This window comes from Erinaceus europaeus, chromosome 2, assembly GCF_950295315.1.
Source record: "Erinaceus europaeus chromosome 2, mEriEur2.1, whole genome shotgun sequence".
Classification (NCBI taxonomy): Eukaryota; Metazoa; Chordata; class Mammalia; order Eulipotyphla; family Erinaceidae; genus Erinaceus; species Erinaceus europaeus.
Window position 1 is genome coordinate 43,854,670 of NC_080163.1, and position 21,397 is coordinate 43,876,066.

The 21,397-nt window shown below is 41.9% G+C and overlaps 1 protein-coding gene and 1 pseudogene across 2 annotated transcripts in view; one reads left to right on the forward strand and one right to left on the reverse strand.

The window, feature by feature from the left end:
* The window catches only part of SIL1 (SIL1 nucleotide exchange factor), a 315,958-nt gene extending 312,307 nt beyond the window's left edge, over nucleotides 1-3,651 (reverse strand). The window contains exon 1 of one of the 2 annotated variants that reach the window (XM_060178915.1): nucleotides 3,536-3,651. The gene's annotated coding sequence lies outside the window, so the exon portion shown is untranslated. The remainder of the gene's footprint in view (nucleotides 1-3,535) is intronic. The other variant, XM_060178910.1, reaches the window with a different exon arrangement.
* Nucleotides 1-21,397, forward strand: part of LOC103108635 (large ribosomal subunit protein uL14-like) — an 86,435-nt pseudogene that overhangs the window by 17,751 nt on the left and 47,287 nt on the right.

The window sequence follows — 21,397 nt, forward strand, 5'->3', positions numbered from 1 at the left end:
ACCCTGGGTCCATGCTCCCAGAGGGATAGAAAATGGGAAAGCTATCAGGGGAGGGGGTGGGATATGGAGATTGGGTGGTGGGAATTGTCTGGAATTGTACCCCTCCTACCCTATGGTTTTGTTAATCCTTTCTTAAATAAAAAAGAAAAAAGAAAAAAGAAAAAAAAAGAAAAAAAAGATGGCCAACCGGGAGCAGTGAATTCATAGTTCAGGTGCTGAGCTCCAGTGATAACCCCCCCAAAAAAGGAACTCTTCGTCTGGGTCAAACAATTCTGTTGCTACCAGGGTTCTATCTTCACCCTTCCACCTTCTGCCCCCCATAATGACCCTGGATCCATACCGCCAGTGGGATAAAGAACAGGAAAGCTATCAGGGGAGGGGATGGGATACAGAGCTCTGGTGGTGGGAATTGTACCCTTCTTATCCTATGGTCTTGTCAGTGTTTCCATTTTATAAATAAATTAATTTTAAAAACAATAAAAAGAAAATTTCAGAGTGAGGATACCATGTATAAACTATTCTCAAGTCAGAAAAATTCCAGGAGGTTCTTCAAATGTCCTAAAAGACTTAAAATTTTTTTTCTCCCCAGAGAGAAAATGTTTTTGTTGATGCTAGGAATCAGGGGTTGTCCAAAGCCCTACTTGAATGGCTAGTCTCCCCTCCCTTCCCTTCCTCCACTCAGCAGTGCTTGGTGAAAGTAAATGAAGAATGGAAAAGGGCAGGATATTCCCCCTTTAGACCACATATAATTAAAATAAGAAGCTCTAGGCGGTAGAGGACTAAGGCTCTAAGCTTAAGGCTGAGTCAGAAGGATAAAGTATTCATCCTTGCTCAGAAAGAAAAAAGATTAGCTCCACAAGGACAGGTCTCCAAACTGACACCAAATCCAGGAGTTAGAAATGTCTGTGCTATAGAGCGTGATCAAAACACCAGCTGAGGCCCCAGAGAAAAATCCCCAAGAATATACAACCAAAGGGCTGGCATTGTAAGACTGTTCAGATTAGCTCTCCTGAAAAGGTTTACTCCAAGAGACTGGCAGACAGCTTCCGCAGCACAGCTTCACTGAGGAAAAGATAGAAAATGAAATTGGACCAGGAGGTGGCACAGTGGATAAAGCACTGGACTCTCAAAACATGAGGTCCTGAGTTCAATCCCTAGCAATGCATGTGCCAGAGTGATGCTCTGGTTCATGTGTGTCCCCGCCCCTCCACTGTCCCTCCCTCTCCTTTTCTTCCCCTTCCCTTGATGAGATAAATGAATCCAAAAAAAAAGAAAAGAAAATATAGGAGGCAGAATGAGACAGAGCATGGATCCACAAATATTATGAAAAATATTGGAAGATATCCACCTCTTTGGACAAAGGTACAACTTGCCTGTAAAGGCTTTTTTTTTTTTTTTAACATTCTTATTAATAGTACATCTTCAGTCTGAGGGTAAAAACATTCATAGCATTCTTATGTAAAAAAATTGTATTATTTAATTTAACCATCTTCAAAATTACATTATTATTCCCATTTTATGAAGTACGAAATTCAGCATAAAAGGTAAAAATAACTTACCATGGTCATAAGATAATAAGCAATGATTCATAATCAAAATTCATGTTCACTACGTCCCCAAGCCTCATTATGTCCTTTTATTTTTTACCAGAGCACTGCTCAGCTTTAGCTTATAGTGGTGCTGGAGACTGAACTGGGAAATTTTGGTACCTCAGGTATTAAAGTCTTTCTGCATAACCATTATGTTATCTCCTATTATTTTAAGATTTAATATTTATTAATGAATGAGAGGAGGAGAGAAAACCAGAGGTCCACTCTGGTCCATGCAATATCAGGGATCAAATTCGGGACCTCATGCTTGAGAATTCAACATTTTACCCACTGTGCCACCTCCCCCAAGCTACTATTGCCATCTGAAATGGCAGCAGAGAAAAGGAAAAATACAGGAATCGGAGGATACAGCATGGGGCCAATAAAAAGCTTATCTGGTAGAGCATACACTTTATACCTGAGGTCCTATGTTCAAACCCCATAACCACATGGCACCAGTGGAGTAGTGTTCGCTCCTCTCTAAAGAAAAAGTTAAACCTAGGAAGCCCTAAATTCATTCCACAGCACCATATAAAAATGCAGCAGTATGGGAAATGTTTGATGCTTGGATTACCACACCCCATTTGTAAAACGGGGGCGGTTAAGTTTTCTATAGCCTATTTCATCAGGATAGCACAAATATTATTTAGCAAATTAAATCAATAAACACACAGAGAGAGAGAGAGGTCAAACTAAATCTGGGAACAACACCTCCTTTAAACCTATAGGGAATGCTCTCAACTGAAACCACAGATCAAGTTTTCACCCATGTGGTACAAACATCAATCTTAATATCCCCACCAAGCTCAGGATCCCAAATGCTACCCAAATTTAATTATACTTTTATCTGAAAAGGAAAAAAGCCTGGGGGTGGGGAATCTAAAAAGACACTGATATAAAACAAAACATCTTTCAAAGTGTCAAAACAAACACTGTGTTTATAAACACATTGGTTTTTTCCTCTTAGTAAACATGTAAGATTAATTCTTCTCCTGCCTACCTCTTCTGGATTAATGAAACTCTCAATCCCCCCCAAACAGTTTGCAGTTTTGTTTTACTGAGGTGAGAAAACCAGCTGGGCTTGAATCAAAACCAGACATTTTAAAATATTTATTAGGCAACTCATCTCACAGATGGGTCATCAATATATCTTTATTTCAAAAGCATTAAAGGACCCCCTAACTTCTATAGTACAAAGGAAGCACCCGCAGGTTTCCTAGGATGGCACCTGCTTTTTCCCATTCGGAGGCACTTTCTAGTGGTTCATGTGTTAACTCCTGTCTTCTGAAGCTAAGAATCTCAAAGCAAAGGGTTTTGAATCACCTGGGGAGAACTGCAGGTGCAGGTGCCCACTCAATCACCTGCGGAGAACTGCAGATACCCACGCACCACTTAATCTAAGGCTCCTGTGGTTGGAGCCCAGGAGTAGTACACATAACCTAAGTGATCTGAAACACAACAAAACTTGTAACCTCTCCTTTTAAAAACAAGTCTTCCATCTTCCAGGGTAAAGAAAAACATACGATAGGAGTGAAAACAGATTGGGGTCAGGGCACAATTCCATATGGTAAAGAAGAGAGATCTCGGTCAAGAACCAGAATGTGAACGAGAGGAGTGGTTAGAAAGATGCTGAAAACTGAGACCTAGAGAAAAAAAAAAAAAAAAAAAGTAAAGGAATCAAAAACAGACAGGGAGCTAAAAGTCAGTTTCTGGCCATTAGCGTCTCACCTCCCGGTATTTACGAAGTCACCGAGACGTTTTAGAATAGGAAAGCTAAGAAAGGCGTCCCTCGAGACTGGGGCCCCCTTGGACGTTCGGGTTTGTGAACACTTGGCGGAGGATCTGTGAAAACCCCTGAGCAGTTCTAGGAAGGCGTGGGAGTGACTGACAGGAGACCCGGGGAGTGCTGAGCACCCCCGCACGGAGACAAGTCTCCCCACCCCTACCTTCGCCTTCCCGCCAGACAGCGGAGGGGCAGACACAAGCCCCACAATTCCAGGCGGCCGCAGCGGCAATCAGCTTCCCATGCGCAGTCGCGGCGGAGACCTTCTAAGCCGTGCGCGCGGCTATTACGTCACTCACCGCCTCGTCCAATTGCCACCGGCCAGAACTCCCAAAGGCGGCCTCACTCCCTCTCAAGCAGCCGCAGCTAGCCCCACCTCTTCCTCAAAAGTCAACCCCGCCCCCTAGTGGCTTCCTGACCAGCCAACCTACTGCAACTTTTCGTCCTCCACCCCTTTGCCCACAAGAAGCCTCTGAAAGGGAAACCCACGTCCCGGGTTTTGTTTTTAGGCTAGACCAAAATGGAATTGCGAAGTTTCGTTTATGATATCCCCACAACCTAATTTCATTTAAGCAGAAGGAACCTCAGAAAGAAACCAAGAGGGGGTGGGCAGTAAAAATAAATCAAGCTGTTGTGACTCAGTTGGGGATTAAGCCTAGAGGCCCAAGCAATAAATAGTCCTTTGAAAATTTATGCAGAATAGGCCACCTGCAAGTCACATGCTTTTTCTGCTTGTGTATCGTGTGAATTTTTTTTGACAACGGCCAATTATTTTAAAAATAAAAGTCACCTGCAACTCTAATTCTGCTCCATCTCTAAATATGTGGTATATGTACCAGGTGCTGCATATACATTGTATATCTTCTCATAACTTAGTAATACCAGAACTGTCAATTTTGTAGACAGGAAAGCTGAAGTTCAAAGGAGGTAAAGGACATTTTTTAGGTGATACAATCAGAAAATAGGAGAGCTGAGAACTCAAACCAAATTGGGTGCCTCCAAAAGTCCTATTCTCTTTTCCTCCATAGCACCCTGCAAGTCTTTCCCCTTGCCTAGAGGAGCGAGCTTACTCCAGTAAGTAAAATTGTCAGTGACTTTGATCATCCACAGTTAGTCCTGAGCACTGAAGAGGAGAAAAATAGTCTAGTTCAAACAAGCAGTAAGCTATAGTGTTTCCCCGACGGTAGGAGCAAACAACCAACCTATCCTGAGTTCCTTCGCCTTTCCTATGTATCTCCTGAGATTCTCGAAGTTAATTTAGCTTTGTGATATTTGAAGCCGGTGAGAAAGTTCATTGCACCACTCAGTAAATCTTGGTTAACTTGGGAAGGTAAAAACCATTCCCTGGTTAATAGTTGAGTGAGGAACTTAAAGTTTGTGCTCAGAGAAGGATCTAGTTAGAACACTTCCTGGGAGAAAGGTAGAGAGGGTAAGGAGTCACTCACTAACCGCATGAAACATCCAGGAAACCAGTGAGAGTAGCTGATCCCAAAAACAATTCTGGCTAATACCACTGCCTAATACCATAAGAACAAATAATAAATATTCAACTAATAACTATTGTGTCAGTGATAAATTATAGAGTGAACATATAATTTATGATTAAGCCTGACACAAGTTTAAAATATTAATGAAGTGCTACAAGAGTAACATGCTTAAAATAGAATGAATGAATAAATAAATGCATGGGCCAAAAGTCCAGCAATACACAGAGCTGCTACCATTCATAGGAACCTGCCTTCCTTCTTGGGGCAGACCTTATCAGCTCAAGTGGGGGGCTGGGAGAGTTTGTGTTTTCCCCAGACCTCAGACTCTAGACATTAAAAAGGTCTAGGTCAGAGCTGGGAACCACCATCCCAGGATAACTAGTTCTGAATCAAGCTTGATGAGCTGTTAAAATCAGACCTACACAGTCACTCTCTACATCCATGACCCCCAAACAAAAAGGAACATTGTAAAGAAGAAACATTTGAAGTTTAGGGATCATAGTGGGTAGTGATATCACCATAGTATCTTCCCTTTGTCCCATATTGACTCTTGGAATTGAGCAGAAATTTTCTATTTCCTTATATATAAATAAACTATTAAAAAGCCATCTTTCCCTTGAAGATTTACTGGAGAACTTTTGAGTAGTGAGCCTAAGGAATCTACCTGGCCACCATCAAAGAGCACCACAACACACCCACCTACATCCTTGACTAAGCAGAGATTTATAAAATTAATCTGGCCTTCCTCAACAAGCAAAATGTGCTGATCATCTCCTGTCTAATCAGCCTTTCTCAATCTCCCACAAACCTGATACATAGGTGTGTGAAATCCTTCCTACTGTCACGAATTCACTCCCTGTTCTCTCTGGACGGTCTGGAAAGTACAGGACTAGGGTCCGAGCTCTGTCTCACCATTTTGTCTGCCTCCTCCACTCTACTCCTTCCTAATGCCCTCCACTCACTCATTCACTACACAATTTAAATCCTGCTTCCAGTAATCACTTCTAGACTTCACATATTCTCTTCATTTGAACATGGGTATTAAACTGCATGCCATTCATTAGTTACAAGGATAGAGCTGTGAAATAGTCCCACCAGGTTCATATTCTCACAGAGCTCTGGTTCAGGTGAGAGGCACAGAAATGTAAACAGATCAAATCAAAACAGTTTAATGTGTCGCACCTGTCTAAGCACATACACTGGGCAGGCCCCTCTCCCTACCTGCAGGGGGGAAGATTCACAAGTGGTGAAGCAAAATTGCAGGTATCTCTCTGTTTCTCTGCTCTATCTCCCTTTCCCCTCTCAATTTCTCTCTATCCTATCAAATAAAGAAAAGGGGGGGGGCACCAGGAACAGTGTATTCATCATGCATGCATCAAGCCCTAGGGATAATCATTGTGGCAATAAAAAAAAATAAATCAAAACAGTTTAGCTGGGGCTGTTAAGTAGAATTATTGATAATAACCCCAGTCAGTTTATATTGTTACCTTTTCAGACCACTTACGTGAATAAAACTCCATCCATCATCTTGTTTAATCCAGACAGCCCTGAAATATATGGGGAAGATTTTACTCCCATTTTACAGATAAAAAGAAGAACTCTTTTCTCTGAACTCTTCAAAACTTTGCTGTCTGAAAATTACATATAATATTTCGGTTCAAATTAATTAAAATTTCATAAAATTTAGCAGCCCAGGAGACAGTGCAGCTGCTAGAGCACTGGACTTAAAAGCATGGGTTCCAAATTCAAATGTTTCAGAGTGATGCACTGGTTCTCTCCTTCTCTCCCCCCCCACCTCTCAAATAAATACATCTTTAAAAACATTTTAATTCATTTATTTGGTTACACTAATCAAATTCCAGATGTTCAATAGCCACATGGGGTTAATGTCTACTAGGTTGGACATCACAGAATATAAAACATTTCCATAATCGCACAAAGCTCTGTTGGACAGCAATGTTTCAGAAGTCCTGAAAGGCAGTGTTTCCCAGAAAAGCTAAATTGCAATGCCCATGTTCAGCAGGGAAGCAATTAGAGAAGCTAGACCTTCCACCTTCTGCACCTCATAATGACCCTGGGTCCATACTCCTAGAGGATTAAAGAATAGGAAAGCTTTTTTTTTCTTTCTTTCTTTCCTGAGCCTGACATCTGATATGCAGGTGGATCCAAATTATTGTCTGGGGAGATGATGTCATGGCTGCAAAAAGAACCAGAAAGCTGGATCATGGAAGAGAGTAGCTCCCAAATATGGGAAAGGTGTATAAATATTGTTGACTATAAACCCCATCGATTTGATGTGATCTGGGACCCATATTCAGCTTAGGAGCCTATGTGACCTCTGCATCCCTGTAGATCTGAGCTCACATTCTGTGGTCCTGATTAGGAGCATTCCAAGCTTCCCCAGTAACAGGACCCATCTTCCTCAGGTGTAGCATAGAGTATGTTGTCGGCCTTCCACTTTCTGAGCCCCATAATGACCCTGGGTCCATACTCCCAGAGGGATGAAGAATAGGAAAGCTATAAGGGCAGGGGATGGGATATGAAGTTCTGGTGGTGGGAATTGTGTGGAGTTGTTCCCCTCTTATCCTATAGTTTTTGTCAGTGTTTCCTTTTTATAAATAAAAATTTTTTAAAAAAGAATAGGAAAGCTATCAGGGGAGGGGATGGTAAGAATTGTGTGGAGTTGTACCCCTCTTATCCTATGGTCTTGTCAGTATTTCCATTTTATAAATAAAAATTTAAAAAAGAAAGAAAGAAAAGCTAAACTGAATTGCCAGTGTAAAAGAAGCAGGACTCTGAGGGACACTACAGAGGAAACCAGAGGAACTGATCCTCTGAACCAGAGTCCTTCACTTCCATATCTTTAGAATCCAAGGCAAACTAAAGCCAAAGGTAGAAAGCATGTGATCACTGCTGTGGACCTAAGTACACCTGGATTCATGTCAATAGGTACCCTGTTGGTAGTCAAAAATTCTGTATCTTGGACCAAGGATATTATAGCTCACTAGGTAGGTCATGTACCTTGCTCTGCATGAAACCTGAGTTCAAGCCCCAGCACTACATGGTAGGTGTTATGGTACCAGAGCAGACTCTCATGCCATTCTCTCTCTCCTCTCTCCTCTCTCCTCTCTCCTCTCTCCTCTCCTCTCCTCTCCTCTTTTCTCCTCTCCTCTTCTCTTCTCTCTCTCTCTGTCTTTCTCTCCTCTCTCTCTCTGTCTCTCTCTCTCCTCTCTCTCTCTCCTCTCTCCTATCTCCTCTCTCTCCTTTCTCCTTTCTTTCTCTCCTCTCTCTCTCACTTCTCTCCTCTCTCTCTCCTCTTTCCTGTCTCTCTCTCTCACCCCTCTCCTCTCTCTCCTCTCTCTCTCCTCTCTCCCCTCTTTCCTCTCATTTCTCTCTCCTCTCTCTCCCATTCTCTCCTTTCTTTCTCCCCTCTCTCCTTTCTCTCTCCTCTCTCTCCTCTCTCCCTTCTTTCCTCTCTCTCTCCCCTCTCTCCTTTCTTTCTCCTCTTTCTCTCTTCTCTCTCTTCTTCTCTACCCAAATGAAAAAAGCAACCCAGAGCAGTGAAATCATGCATGCATGTGTCCCCAGCTCTAGGAAAAAGGAAGAAAGTAAAACTTTTAGGTCTTTCCACTCCAGGAGACCTCAAGGACTCCAGTGACTACTTTGCTATGCTAGCTCATTTTTTAAGTTCTCAGTGATAGAAGGGGGGGAATTAAATGGTATTTATAACTTTCCCACCTGCTAGAAGGCCTTGACAGCTCCAGGGGTCTTCAGACACAAAAAGGGCCAGTAAATTTAAGCTGTATTTGCTCTCAGATAAACAACCTTCTCTGGTTCAAGGGAAAAGTGCTCAAAGTGTTTTCTAGACCTAGAAAACAGAGAAGACTTCAAAGGGTTTTTACTAAACAGCTCCCACTGAGGCCAAAGTAAAACCTGAAGAATCACAAGTCTGTCTCCAGAAATGCCTTGTTCTATGTATCTACTCCTGTACACAGACATCTGACACAAATACCTACAAAAGCATCAGATCATAGGAATGTGCACACACATATTGCACAACTACAGTCCTGCTCAAGTCATTCACTGACATTCAACAAAGCATCTCTAAAGGACAGTCATTTATTTAACTTTGAGGGCAGGGATTGGCAGGGTAGAATCAAGTCCATTCCATACACTCTCTATACACTGTCAGCTAGAATGACTCAGTAAAAGCAAGACACTTGTTCACATAGTCGGATATATTTTTAACACATTTTTCACATGTCAGCCTATTCTACCGCTTGAGAAAGACTGGTCCTGAAATGAGTGCAATCTAGAATATTCCTGGCTGTGACCATGGACTGCAAACTCATATTGACAGGAACTTAGAGGTTGCACAGCCTCCTGTGCTAAATATAAATATATATGGGCCCTAGGTCAGATCAATAGGGTAAATGGTTAATAATATTTATATACTTTCCTTATGTGTGGGAGCTACTGTCGGCCCTAATCCAGCTTTCTAGCCCTATATTCAACTCTGGAACAATCTTCCCAGACAATATTTTTAGTCTACCTGCATGTTAGCTGTCAGGCTCAAGCAAAAATTACTAAAGTCATGGGTCCCTTGAAACATACCTAAATTAGACTTCCTAGCTTCTTCCCACTCAAAGACCCCTAAATTCACCTGCTCTATTCCTACCTTTGGGTTCCTATTTATTAAACAGTTTGTCCTGCTTTCTATCTTACTGCCTTTCAACCACCAGGTTGCGGACACTACTATGATGCCATCCTGACTTCCCTGAGCAGATGACCTCATCAATGTGTCCTGAAGTCTTACCTCTCTAGTGCCCTACTGCACTAGGGAAAGATAGAAATGGGCTGGGGGTATGGATCAACCTGCCAATGTCTATGTCCAGTAGAGAAGCAGTTACAGAAGCCAGATCTTCCACCTTCTGCACCCCATAAGGAATTTTGGTCTACACTCCCAAAGGGATAAAGAATAGGGAAGTTACCAATGATGGGGATGGGACACAGAACTCTGGTGGTGGGAACTGTATGGAATTACACCCCTGTTATCTTACAATATTGTCAATCATTATTAAATCACTAGTAAAAAAAATATGGGATGAGTCAGGGTAACTGGAATAGTTCATTGCAATCTCTACCTAGCTTCCTCCCACCCCCACCTCCAAACCTGCACAAACCTGGGAAAACCCTATTACAGGGCAGCCTATGTGGCCCCTCTTCCTCATCTAATCTGTCCCTACACCTACAAGAAGAAAGTACAGGGCTGCCTCTCCAAACAGAGCACTATAGAAGGGATAGTGTCTGCTACAAGGGACCACTGGACAGTGACTGAACATGTCAACACAATCCTGGGTCAGCAAGTCAATACTAGAAGAACTTTTCCCTCCTAATAATGATTCTCAAGCACCAAAGCTTTGAGAGATTTCATGTAAAGAGTAAGGATTGCTGTATGCCTTGTCTCAGAACATTAGGTCATGAAACCCATTATCACTATCAGCAGAAAGTGGCGTTATTAAATAGTTTTTAAAACAGTTTTAGAGTCACACAATCACCCCTCATTAACTAAGCAAGTCATTTAACCCTAACCAACTTAAAAGGGTGTTTTCTTATCAGTTAAATGTGGTAACATCAGTACTCGCCTCAACCACTGTTATAAATATTAAATCAGATAATATTTGGAAAACATTCAACCAAGTGCCTGGCACAGCAAGTGGTAAACAAATCTTAGCTATTAGTACTATTCTTTCCCATGCTTGGTGACTACACAGACTGTGCTAGAGGCTGAGCAAAGTTAAATCACATACAAATACACATGTGGGTGCTTACAAACCCTCACAGGGGATCCTGTTTTATATCCCTACTTAATTCTAAGTAATTATCCCAACCTCAGTCCTATATACACATTATGTATGCATCAGGCTATCTGGGAACTCTTGTGAGAAGGTTGGGAGAAGCATCAATTTTACTCAGACAGATAAGATTTCCCTCCAGTCAGAAATAAAGCACAAGAAATGAAAGGTATGGGAGTATCTCTGGGACAGAGTTGGGGGAGGTGGGAGGACTATCCTGGGGAGAGGAATGCTGCATTCCCTGAGCTGGATAAGGATGACAAGTTAAATGTGTTTTTTTCTCAGCAGTGTCTTTATTACTCCATATGTTGGAGGACACAATAGGCTGGCTGAGACGAAAAGGGGCTGGCCACATGCAACTACTCATTCTTATTTGTTTAGCTAATGCAGCTTCCCATTTCCCCCATGGCCTCTGCAGAGAAGCCCAGGGTGGGCGGCATTGGCACCAAGATCATTATGGAATTATGAGACCCATCGAACCACCATTTAATGTCACTGTGGAGAAATAAATCTTCCCTGGCTGGAACTGGATTGCTTAGCCATAGGAATATCTTACACCACTTCTCAGTAACTGATGGAATAAGAACTGGAGGGTGGGGTAAAGTTGTGAGGTACTTCACCAAGGCTAGTGATCTGGGGGCTCTGATCATTTTCACTCCTCACCTGAGCAATAATAATGATAATAACTAACATTAAACTTTACATATTTATAAAGCTTTCTAATACACAGTAGAGGAAGAGGGGCCACATAGGCTGCCCTGCAATAGGGTTTTCCCAGGTTTGTGCAGGTTTGGAGGTGGGGGTGGGAGGAAGCTAGGTAGAGATTGCAATGAACTATTCCAGTTACCCTGACTCATCCCATATTTTTTTATTAGTGATTTAATAATGATTGACAATATTGTAAGATAACAGGGGTGTAATTCCATACAGTTCCCACCACCAGAGTTCTGTGTCCCATCCCCATCATTGGTAACTTCCCTATTCTTTATCCCTTTGGGAGTGTAGACCAAAATTCCTTATGGGGTGCAGAAGGTGGAAGATCTGGCTTCTGTAACTGCTTCTCTACTGGACATAGACATTGGCAGGTTGATCCATACCCCCAGCCCATTTCTATCTTTCCCTAGTGCAGTAGGGCACTAGAGAGGTAAGACTTCAGGACACATTGATGAGGTCATCTGCTCAGGGAAGTCAGGATGGCATCATAGTAGTGTCCGCAACCTGGTGGTTGAAAGGCAGTAAGATAGAAAGCAGGACAAACTGTTTAATAAATAGGAACCCAAAGGTAGGAATAGAGCAGGTGAATTTAGGGGTCTTTGAGTGGGAAGAAGCTAGGAAGTCTAATTTAGGTATGTTTCAAGGGACCCATGACTTTAGTAATTTTTGCTTGAGCCTGACAGCTAACATGCAGGTAGACTAAAAATATTGTCTGGGAAGATTGTTCCAGAGTTGAAAATAAAGCAGTCCTTATTAAAAAATCATTACAAATAAAATTATTTAGATTGATTGTATTTATTACATATAAGAAAGAATTCCACATGAGAGAGACAAGCCAGACCACCACTCTGGCAAATGCAGCACCACAGACCAAACTAGGAACCTCAGCCATGCAAGGATGATGCTCTACCAGTTTAGCTATTTACTCAGCTGTGTATATTCCTATATTTTAATCAAATTGTCTGGAAGTAGACATGTGCTGACTGGTTTAAACCCAAATTACATTCTCACAGTGGAGTCAGTTTCACAACCATAAGAAAGAATAATGATTCAGTTCCCCCAGTCCTGGAACCTCTAGGGTGAACATACTTCTCTCAATTTATACCAAATGATATTGAATCTGCTGATCCAAACCTAATCAATGCAACAAATACCACCTCAGCATGCTTCACTTCTGACTGTGTTCAGAGATATCAGGCATGGAATGTCAACCCTTCAGCCTCATTACTCGGGTGAGACCTTTCATTTCATAGGATTCTCTAATTCCATTTCAGGTGGTTCACTTCCTAACAAAGTCCCAAAACTTAGATATAGACCAGGTCCCATGAGATAGGGCATATGTTCACATATATACATAAATTAGGGCAAAATATATACCTGAAAGCAAAAGTGCACAATATTCTGCAGTGAGTCAGTATATGCAGCAAGCAAGTAGAAAGACCTAAAAAGCCACCATAAAGTTCCTAATGAAATAGTGTCTACTTAGATACCCTCCTCACCTATTTCCTATTATACTTCCCTCACTCATTCCAAAGATAACCTTATCAAAGTAAGGACTGCAAAAGCTGAATAAGGGCAAGAGACTGGTACACTGTAATGATGGCTCTTTAGTCACTATCAGGCCACCCCATAAGCTGGTGCCCTAGTCGGGGAGTCCTGAGATGCCTAAATAGACAAGATGGGCCTAGACCTCAAATAAATCCCTTTCTGCATTGTTACTGGTCATCTCTATCAGGAACAACACAATAGGCCCCTTTGTGGGCCCCCATAGTACCTTGCTTTCAATATGGATCAACAACAGCAGAGAATGTTCCATCCTTCGAAGGGAGGCTGGACAACATACTCTATGCTACACCTGAGGAAGATGGGTCCTGAAATTGGGGCAGCTTGGAATGTTCCTAATCAGGACCACAGAATGTGAGCTCAGATCTACAGGGATGCAGAGCTCACATAGGCTCCTAAGCTGAATATGGGTCCCAGATCACATCAAATTGATGGAGTTTACAGTCAACAATATTTGTATACCTTTCCCATATTTGGGAGCTACTCTCTTCCCTGATCCAGCTTTCTGGTTCTTTTTGCAGCCATAACATCATCTCCCCAGACAATAACTTGAATCCACCTGCATATCAGATGTCAGGATCAGAAAAAAAAAAAAAACTAGTATAGTCATGGACTCTTTGGAATATAACTAAAATAAGACTACTATCTACAAGCCAGAGACACCCCCCCCCAACTCTGAACTATTCCAGCCTTTAGGTTCATGAGTAGTCAACAATTTGTCTCTGAAATGGAATTGGAGTATTACACCAAAGTAAAAGACTCTGGGGTGGGTGGGTGGGTGGGTGTGGAGAATACAGGTCCATGAAAAATGATGAATGAAATAGTGGGGGTTTTATTGCTAAATGGGAATCTGGGGAATGTTATGCATGTAAAAAAAAAAAAAAAAAGAAGTAGAAACGCAAAGCAGAAATTGACTGAGTTTGGAGTATGGCACCAAAGTAAGAAAGCAGAAGTACACTAGAGTTTGCAGTGAGTACCTCCCTAATACTTCCTCTCCACTTTTCCAAGCTTTGGGTCCATGATTGCTCAACAATTTGTTTGGCTTTGTATGTTAACTCTCTTTTCAGTCACCAGGTTCCAGGTATCATCAGGATGCCGGCCAGACTTCCCTGAATTGAAGACACCACCAATGTGTCCTGGAGCTCAGCTTCCCCAGAGACCCATCCTACTAGGGAAAGAGAGAGGCAGACTGGGAGTATGGACCGACCAGTCAACGCCCATGTTCAGCGAGGAAGCAATTACAGAAGCCAGACCTTCTACCTTCTGCAACCCTCAATGACCCTGGGTCCATGCTCCCAGAGGGATAGAGAATGGGAAAGCTATTGGGGGAGGGGGTGGGATATGGAGATTGGGCGGTGGGAATTGTGTGGAGCTGTACCCCTCCTACCCTATGGTTTTGTTAATTAATCCTTTCTTAAATTAAAAAAAAGAAAAAAAAATTTGTCTCTATATGTTAACTCTTTTTTTCAGCCACCAGGTTCCAGATGCTACCATGATGCCAACCGGACTTCCCTGGGCAGACAATCCTTCCCATGTGTCCTAGAGCCCACTTCCCCAGAACCCCATCCCACTAGGGAAAGAGAATAGGCTGGGAGTATGGATCAACCTACCAACACCCATGTTCAGTGGGGAAGCAATTATAGAAGCCAGACCTTCCACCTTCTGCACCCCATAATGACCCTGGTTCCATACTCCCAGAGGGGTAAAGAATAGGAAAGCTATCAAGGGAGGGGATGGAATACAGTGTTCTGGTGGTGGGAATTGTGTGGCGTTGTACCCCTCTTATCCTATGGTTTTTGTCAGTGTTTCCTTTTTATAAATAGAAATTAAAAAAAAAAAAAGAATGTTGAGAATGATGCTTCAATTCAGAAGGAATTCAGAACAAAACAAAGTACAGTTATCAGAGAGGGAGTGGTCTAGGCAACAAGTAAATCCATAGACAACCACTACAAATAACTATGTGTACTGAATGCTTACTATATGAGCCAGGTATTGTGCTAAGTAAATGCATTGTCTCATTTTACCTTCACAGCAACATAATGAGGAGTCTCTTGCTTTTTTGGTTTGATTTGGTTTGGTTTGGCTTGGCTTGGCTTGGCTTGGCTTTGTTTTTGTTTTGTTTTGTTTCACCAGAGCACTTCTTAGCTCTAGCTTCTAGTGTTGCAAGGGGCTGGATCTTGGATATCAGAGCCTCAGGTATGAGAATCTTGCCTCTTCCCCATTCCAGGAGTCTATTGTTTTAGTTTAGCCAAAGTCAGAGGAGAGAAGGATCCAAATGAAGAAACTGAGCCTTGGAAAAGTTGAATAAGTTACCCAAGTTCATACACCTGGTTGTGGAATTTGAACTGACATCTGATTTTAAAGAAAGTGTCAAAGGAAAAAAAAAAACTGATTTCCAAGTTATGTTCAAATATATCCACTGGAAGTCTTTTTATCTCATTTGCCCACTATTTTTATAATGGAGAAGAATCTGTGTAACTAAAATTTTCCTTTCACATCAAGGACAGGAAAGAACAGATTTTTATAATGACAAAAAAATTACAGTTGACATTTTTTTCTTTAGATTTCCAAGTAAGCTTCCAATTTTGTCAGATACCGAATCACTGGCATTGAGATGAATTTTGCCATATTTCTCAGAAAGCCTGTGCTTCTTGTAACCAATCATCTTTTCTAATAGGTCTAGCAGAAATTCAGTTAAATTCTTGCCATGAGGTTAGGAAACGCAGAACTCCATCTCATGCTCATAACTTATCTCAGATATGATTTCCAAAAGTTCTTATCACTGGCTATTCCATGGTTCTGCTGAGGACCTGGGACCCTCTGACTTGCTTCTCTCCTCTCCTACAGATCAGAACCTGCATGGTGTAAGAAGGTTGGGGCAGAAGATGTGAGATGACCAGAGGTGAAAGGGTATTAAGGATTTGCATTTCATTGTCCCCACCCTCAGCCAATTCTAAAAGACCACCCATTGGCGTATCATAGCTGAACAACTTCAATGAACACTTCATACTAAGCTGCAGGCTTATGGCACCATACCACTTCCTCCTTGAAACACTCTCTTCCCACTGCCCTCTCCTCTTAATACACATCCCCACCAAAGCAACTTGCATTCTAAGCTCTTGAAAGATTTATTGCCAGTACCACAGACAAATCAGTGAAAACCCCAGCAGTTGATTCCAAAGACAGGATGCTCATTTGCATGAGGAGTTGCATGTCATTTGCATTATATTTGCAAGTTACGTGATTTGCATATCACGGCTGCCCTGTCAAAACGTACATAAATCCTTTATACTTTCTTTTTTCACTTTCTATAAAGGACTACGCCTCCACATCCTGCCCAGACAGTCTGGTAAAATCATTAGTTAAGTATTGCCAGCTGAACTGTGAAGAGCCTCACATGCCATGATGAGATCTCAAACTGTATGTAATCCCCAGGAATCTGAGAATCAATTTTGAGATGTTTCATTCATTCATTCATTCATTTACCCAACAAATCTTTACCTATACTATATCAGGCATTGAGCAATGAACTGAAAATAACTACAGCATTAAAAGTTAAATGCTGTCATTTCAGAAAATCAGTTGACACCAACAGAATCAACAAATACAAATGCAAACCAACAGTAAAATTGTCTCATAATACTTGGTGATAAAATGGTTATGTGGGTATGACAGTCTAGGTCTACACTTTTAAAATATTAATCCTGAAAATAAGTAATAAACTTCTTAAAGGCTGCCAAAGGCCCCTGATGATGTCCCCAGGGAGCCATAAACCCTATTCATGAGAAATACCAATTAAAAAGTCATTGAAGTTGGGGGGGGAGATAGCATAAAGGTTATGTAAAGAGACTCTAATCCCTGAGCCTCTGAAGTCCAAGGTTCAATCCCTCAGGCTCCACCATAAACCAAAGCTCAGCAGGGTTCTAATTTTTTTAAAAAAGGCGGTAGAACAGCAGGTTAAGCGCAGGTGGCGGAAGAATCTGGGTTGGAGCCCCCAGTTCCCCACCTGCAGAGAGTCCCTTCACAGATGGTGAAGCAGATCTGCAGGTGTCTATCTGTCTTCCCCTCCTCTCTCAATTTCTCTCTGTTCTATCGAACATCAACAACAACAATAACCACAACAAGGGCAACAAAAGGGGAAAAAAATGAGCAGTGGATTTGGATTTATGGTGCAGGCACTGAGCCCCAGCAATAACCCTGGAGGCAAAAAAAAAAAAAAATCTCTGTTTTTGTGGTCCGGGAGGTGGCGCAGTGGATAAAGCATCAGACTCTCAAGCATGAGGTCCTGAATTCAATCCCCTGCAGCACATGAACCAGAGTGATGTCTGGCTCTTTCTCTCTCCTCCTATGTTTCTCATTAATAAATAAAATCTTTAAAAAAAAAAAAGGTCATTGAATAATTTAAAAAATAATTTAAAAAATGGGGGCTGGGTGGTGGCACATTTGGTTGAGCGCACATGTCACAACACACAAGGACCAAGGTTCGAGTCCCCGGTCCCCACCTGCAGGAAGAAAGCTTCACGAGTGGTGAAGCATTGCTACAGGTGTCTCTCTGTCTCTCTTCCTCTCTATCCCACCCCCTTCCCTCTTGATTTCTGGCTGTCTCTATCAAATAAATAAGTAAAGATAATTAAAGAAAAAAGTCATTGAAGAATTAAGGCAGGGATATGACCTGTGTGTGTGCCTCATAAGGATCATTCTGGAAGCTGCTGGGTTGTTGGAAAAGTCATAATGCATTTTTTACATAGAGAAACAGAAAAATACATCAGGAATTTTCATTTTTTTTAATTGGCAAACTTTTCATTTTAGAGTAGTTTTAAGTTTACAGAAGAGAGGTAATAAGAAAAGTTCCTCCCACACTCTTTGTTTTTCTTTATTAGGGGATTAATGTTTTACATTCAATAGTAAATACAATAGTTTGTACATGCATAGCATTTCTCAGTTTTCCACATAACAATACAGCCCCCACTAGGTCCTCTGTCATCCTTTTATATGACCTGTACTCTCCCCACCCCCAACCCACCCCAGAGTCTTTTACTTTGGTGCAATACACTAACTCCAGTCCAGGATCTGTTTAGTGTTTTCTCTTCTGGTCTTGTTTTTCAACTTCTGCCTGGGAATGAGATCATCCCATATTCATTCTTATTTCACTTATTTCACTTAACATGATTTCTTCAAGCTCCATCCAAGATGGGGTAAAAATGGAGAAATCACCATTTTTAATAGCTGAGTAGTATTCCACTGTGTATAGATACCACAACTTTCTCAGACACTAATCTGCTATTGGACACCTGGGTTGCTTCCAGGTTTTTGGCTATTACAAATTGTGCTGCTATGAACATGGGTATACACAAATCTTTTTGGATGGGTGTGTTGGGTTCCTTAGGATATATCCTCAGGAGAGGAATGGCAGGGTCATAGGGTAGGTCCACTTCTAGCTTTCTGAGAGTTCTCCAGACTGCTCTCCACAGAGGTTGGACCAGTTTACATTGCCACCAGCACTGCAGGAGAGTTCCTTTGTTCCCACAACCTTGACATCAGGAGTTTTATAAAAATCCCAATACATGAAGGGTGAGCTGGAAGGGTTGGAAGAGACTCAAGATCATTGACAGGGAGACTTCCGGAGGCAGGGCTCCAGAGTAGGAGCAGCTGCATTTCTCTCCTTTTACCTCTCCTCTCCTCTCCTCTCCTCTCCTCTCCTCTCCTCTCCTCTCCTCTCCTCTCCCCAGTCAACTAAAAATATCAAAGGATATCACCCAGGACCACAACAAGACAGGACTAGAACTACTTTGGGAACCCACCAAATCACCAAAGCATCCAGAGACCACAACTCTGCCCGAACCTCCAGCTCTACCCAGTTGAGAAAGTTCTCTAAAGAACAAGGAATATCAAAGATCACCTGAGACTGCAACAAGACAAGACTGGGACTACTTTGGGAACCCATCAAGTTACCAGAGAGTGAAAACACATGTGGCTAATGGACAGAGAGGAACCTAAGGAAAGATTCCTGGGGCTAAAGCCCATATCTACTCCTGAGCAGCTGTATCTGGCAGTTTGCCAATTGAGGAGCCCCTGCCATTCTATTATACCAACAAAAAAGACTACTAAAGGGAGGAGAGGACTCACCAAATGCAACTGTGAGTCTCCATTGTTACTGCCCACAGAGGCTGGAGCAAGAGGGGAAGCCCTGTGCTGACATGGGGGGGTGGGGGGGGCATGCAGAGAACTGACCAGGAAACTCAGGAGAAGATCTACACCCTGGTGGCCTAGCAGTGGGGCTGTATAGCGGGAGCTTTTCCACATTGTTCTCCCATTGAGAACATGGTGAAGAATTGCCTCAGAATCTACAGACTATAAACAGCACTTGTTTAGAAATCCAAAGGGCCCAGTAGTGCTGCCCAGTTTGGCAGAGCAGATGAATTGAGCCCAGAGCCCTTGGGATGTTGGAATCTCTTTACATAACCACTGTATCACTATACTATCTCTCCCCCACCCTTATTTATCTCTTGCTCAGGAGTGAGTGATTAAGCTAAAAAACCTACCTATAGGTAAAAAGCCCTCAGACTCCCATAACCTACAGAGGAGAAATAGAACAAAAGAGGCGTTAACAGCCACTGTGCTTCAATTCAGGGACTGTGATAACACTGAAACAACTGTTAACTTCCACAACTGTAAACTCTTTTTACTTAGACACAAGTCAGTCTAGACAAGAGTGATCAGTGGACTGAAAAGTACTGAGAGAGGGACCTCATAACACACTACAGTAATAGTTAAACCAATGAGAAACATTGGAGAAATGAATTAGGACAAAAGCCCCCCAAAGGTAGAAACACAGAAGAATGAGATCACATCCAAACACTAGCTGAGGAATTAGTCACAGGAGAGAGGAAACAGTTTGAAAGAATTGTCATCAGAAATGCAGAAACAACAAATGAGACTTTGAAAGAAAGCACTAACTATCTTGAGATAATTAGAGGACTGAAAGCTGAAACAGCTGACCTAAGAGCACAACTAGCTGAACAAGCTAATACAATATCAGAACAGGATAACAAAATAGCTGAGCTACAGAAAACAACAGAGGGTAGAGGGAATATGATAAGTGAGACATAAAACATAATTAACAATATTGAAGAAGAATTAGAGAAAAATAAAAATGAAGTAAGAGATCTCAAAAAGAGATTAAGAGATACTGAAAACAACAACAGAGCCATATGGGATGACTTCAAAAGAAATCATATACACAATATAGGCCTACCAGAGAAAGAAAGAGAGGGAGGGGGAAGAAAGTATTCTACAAGACCTAATAGCTGAGAATTTCCCTAGTCTAGACAACATAAAAGACATAATGGTTCAAGAAGCCCAGGGGGTCCCGAACAGAATTAACCCAGACTTAAAGACACCAATACACATCTTATTTAGAATGAAAAGGAATAAGGGTAAAGAAAGGATCCTGAAAGCTGCAAGAAAAAAACCAAGAATCGCTTACAGAGGAAAACCCATAAGATTAGCAGCAGATTTCTCCACACAAACACTACAGGCCTGAAGAGAATGGCAAAATATGTAGGAGTGCTCAATGAGAAAGGCTTTCACCCAAGACTACTGTATCCTGCTAGACTGTCATTCAGACTAGATGGAGGCATATAAACTTTCTCAGACAAGCAACACTTGAAGGAATCAACTAACCAAGCCTGTTTTAAAAGAAGTTCTGAAAAGTCTCCTATAAGCAATCAGATCACCATAAATATGCCATATATCAGGACACTCTAAAAATCTACAATAATTGCATTAAAATATCTTCAATCTATACTATCAATAAATGTCAATGGCTTTAGTAAAAAGCACAGGGGCCAGGCAGTAGTGCCACAGGTTAAAGCACATGGCACTAAGTGCAAGGACAGAGCCCCCAGTTCCCCACCTGCAAGGGGGTCGCTTTGCAAGTGGTGAAGCAGGTCTGCAGGTGTCTATCTTTTTCTCCCCCTGTCTTCCTTTCCTCTCTTGATTTGTCTCTATTCTATCCAGCAACAATTATAACAATAATAATAGCAACAACAAGAGCAACAAAGGGAGAAAAATGGCCTCCAGGAGCAGTGGATTCGTGGTGCAGGCACCGAGCCCCAGCAATAATCCCAGAGGTAAAAAAAAAAAGGCAGCGTAGGAAAATGGATCAGAAAACACAACCCAACCATATGTTGTCTGCAGAAATACCACCTAACTCAACAAGACAAACACAGACTAAAAGTGAAAAGATGGAAAACTGTCATACAAGCCACTGGACCACAAAAAAAGGGCAGGAACAGCTATGCTCATATCTGACATGATAGACCTTAAAGTAAATAAAATTTTAAGAGGTAGGGATGGACATTACTTAGTGCTCAGAGGATCAATCAATCAAGAGGATGATTATCA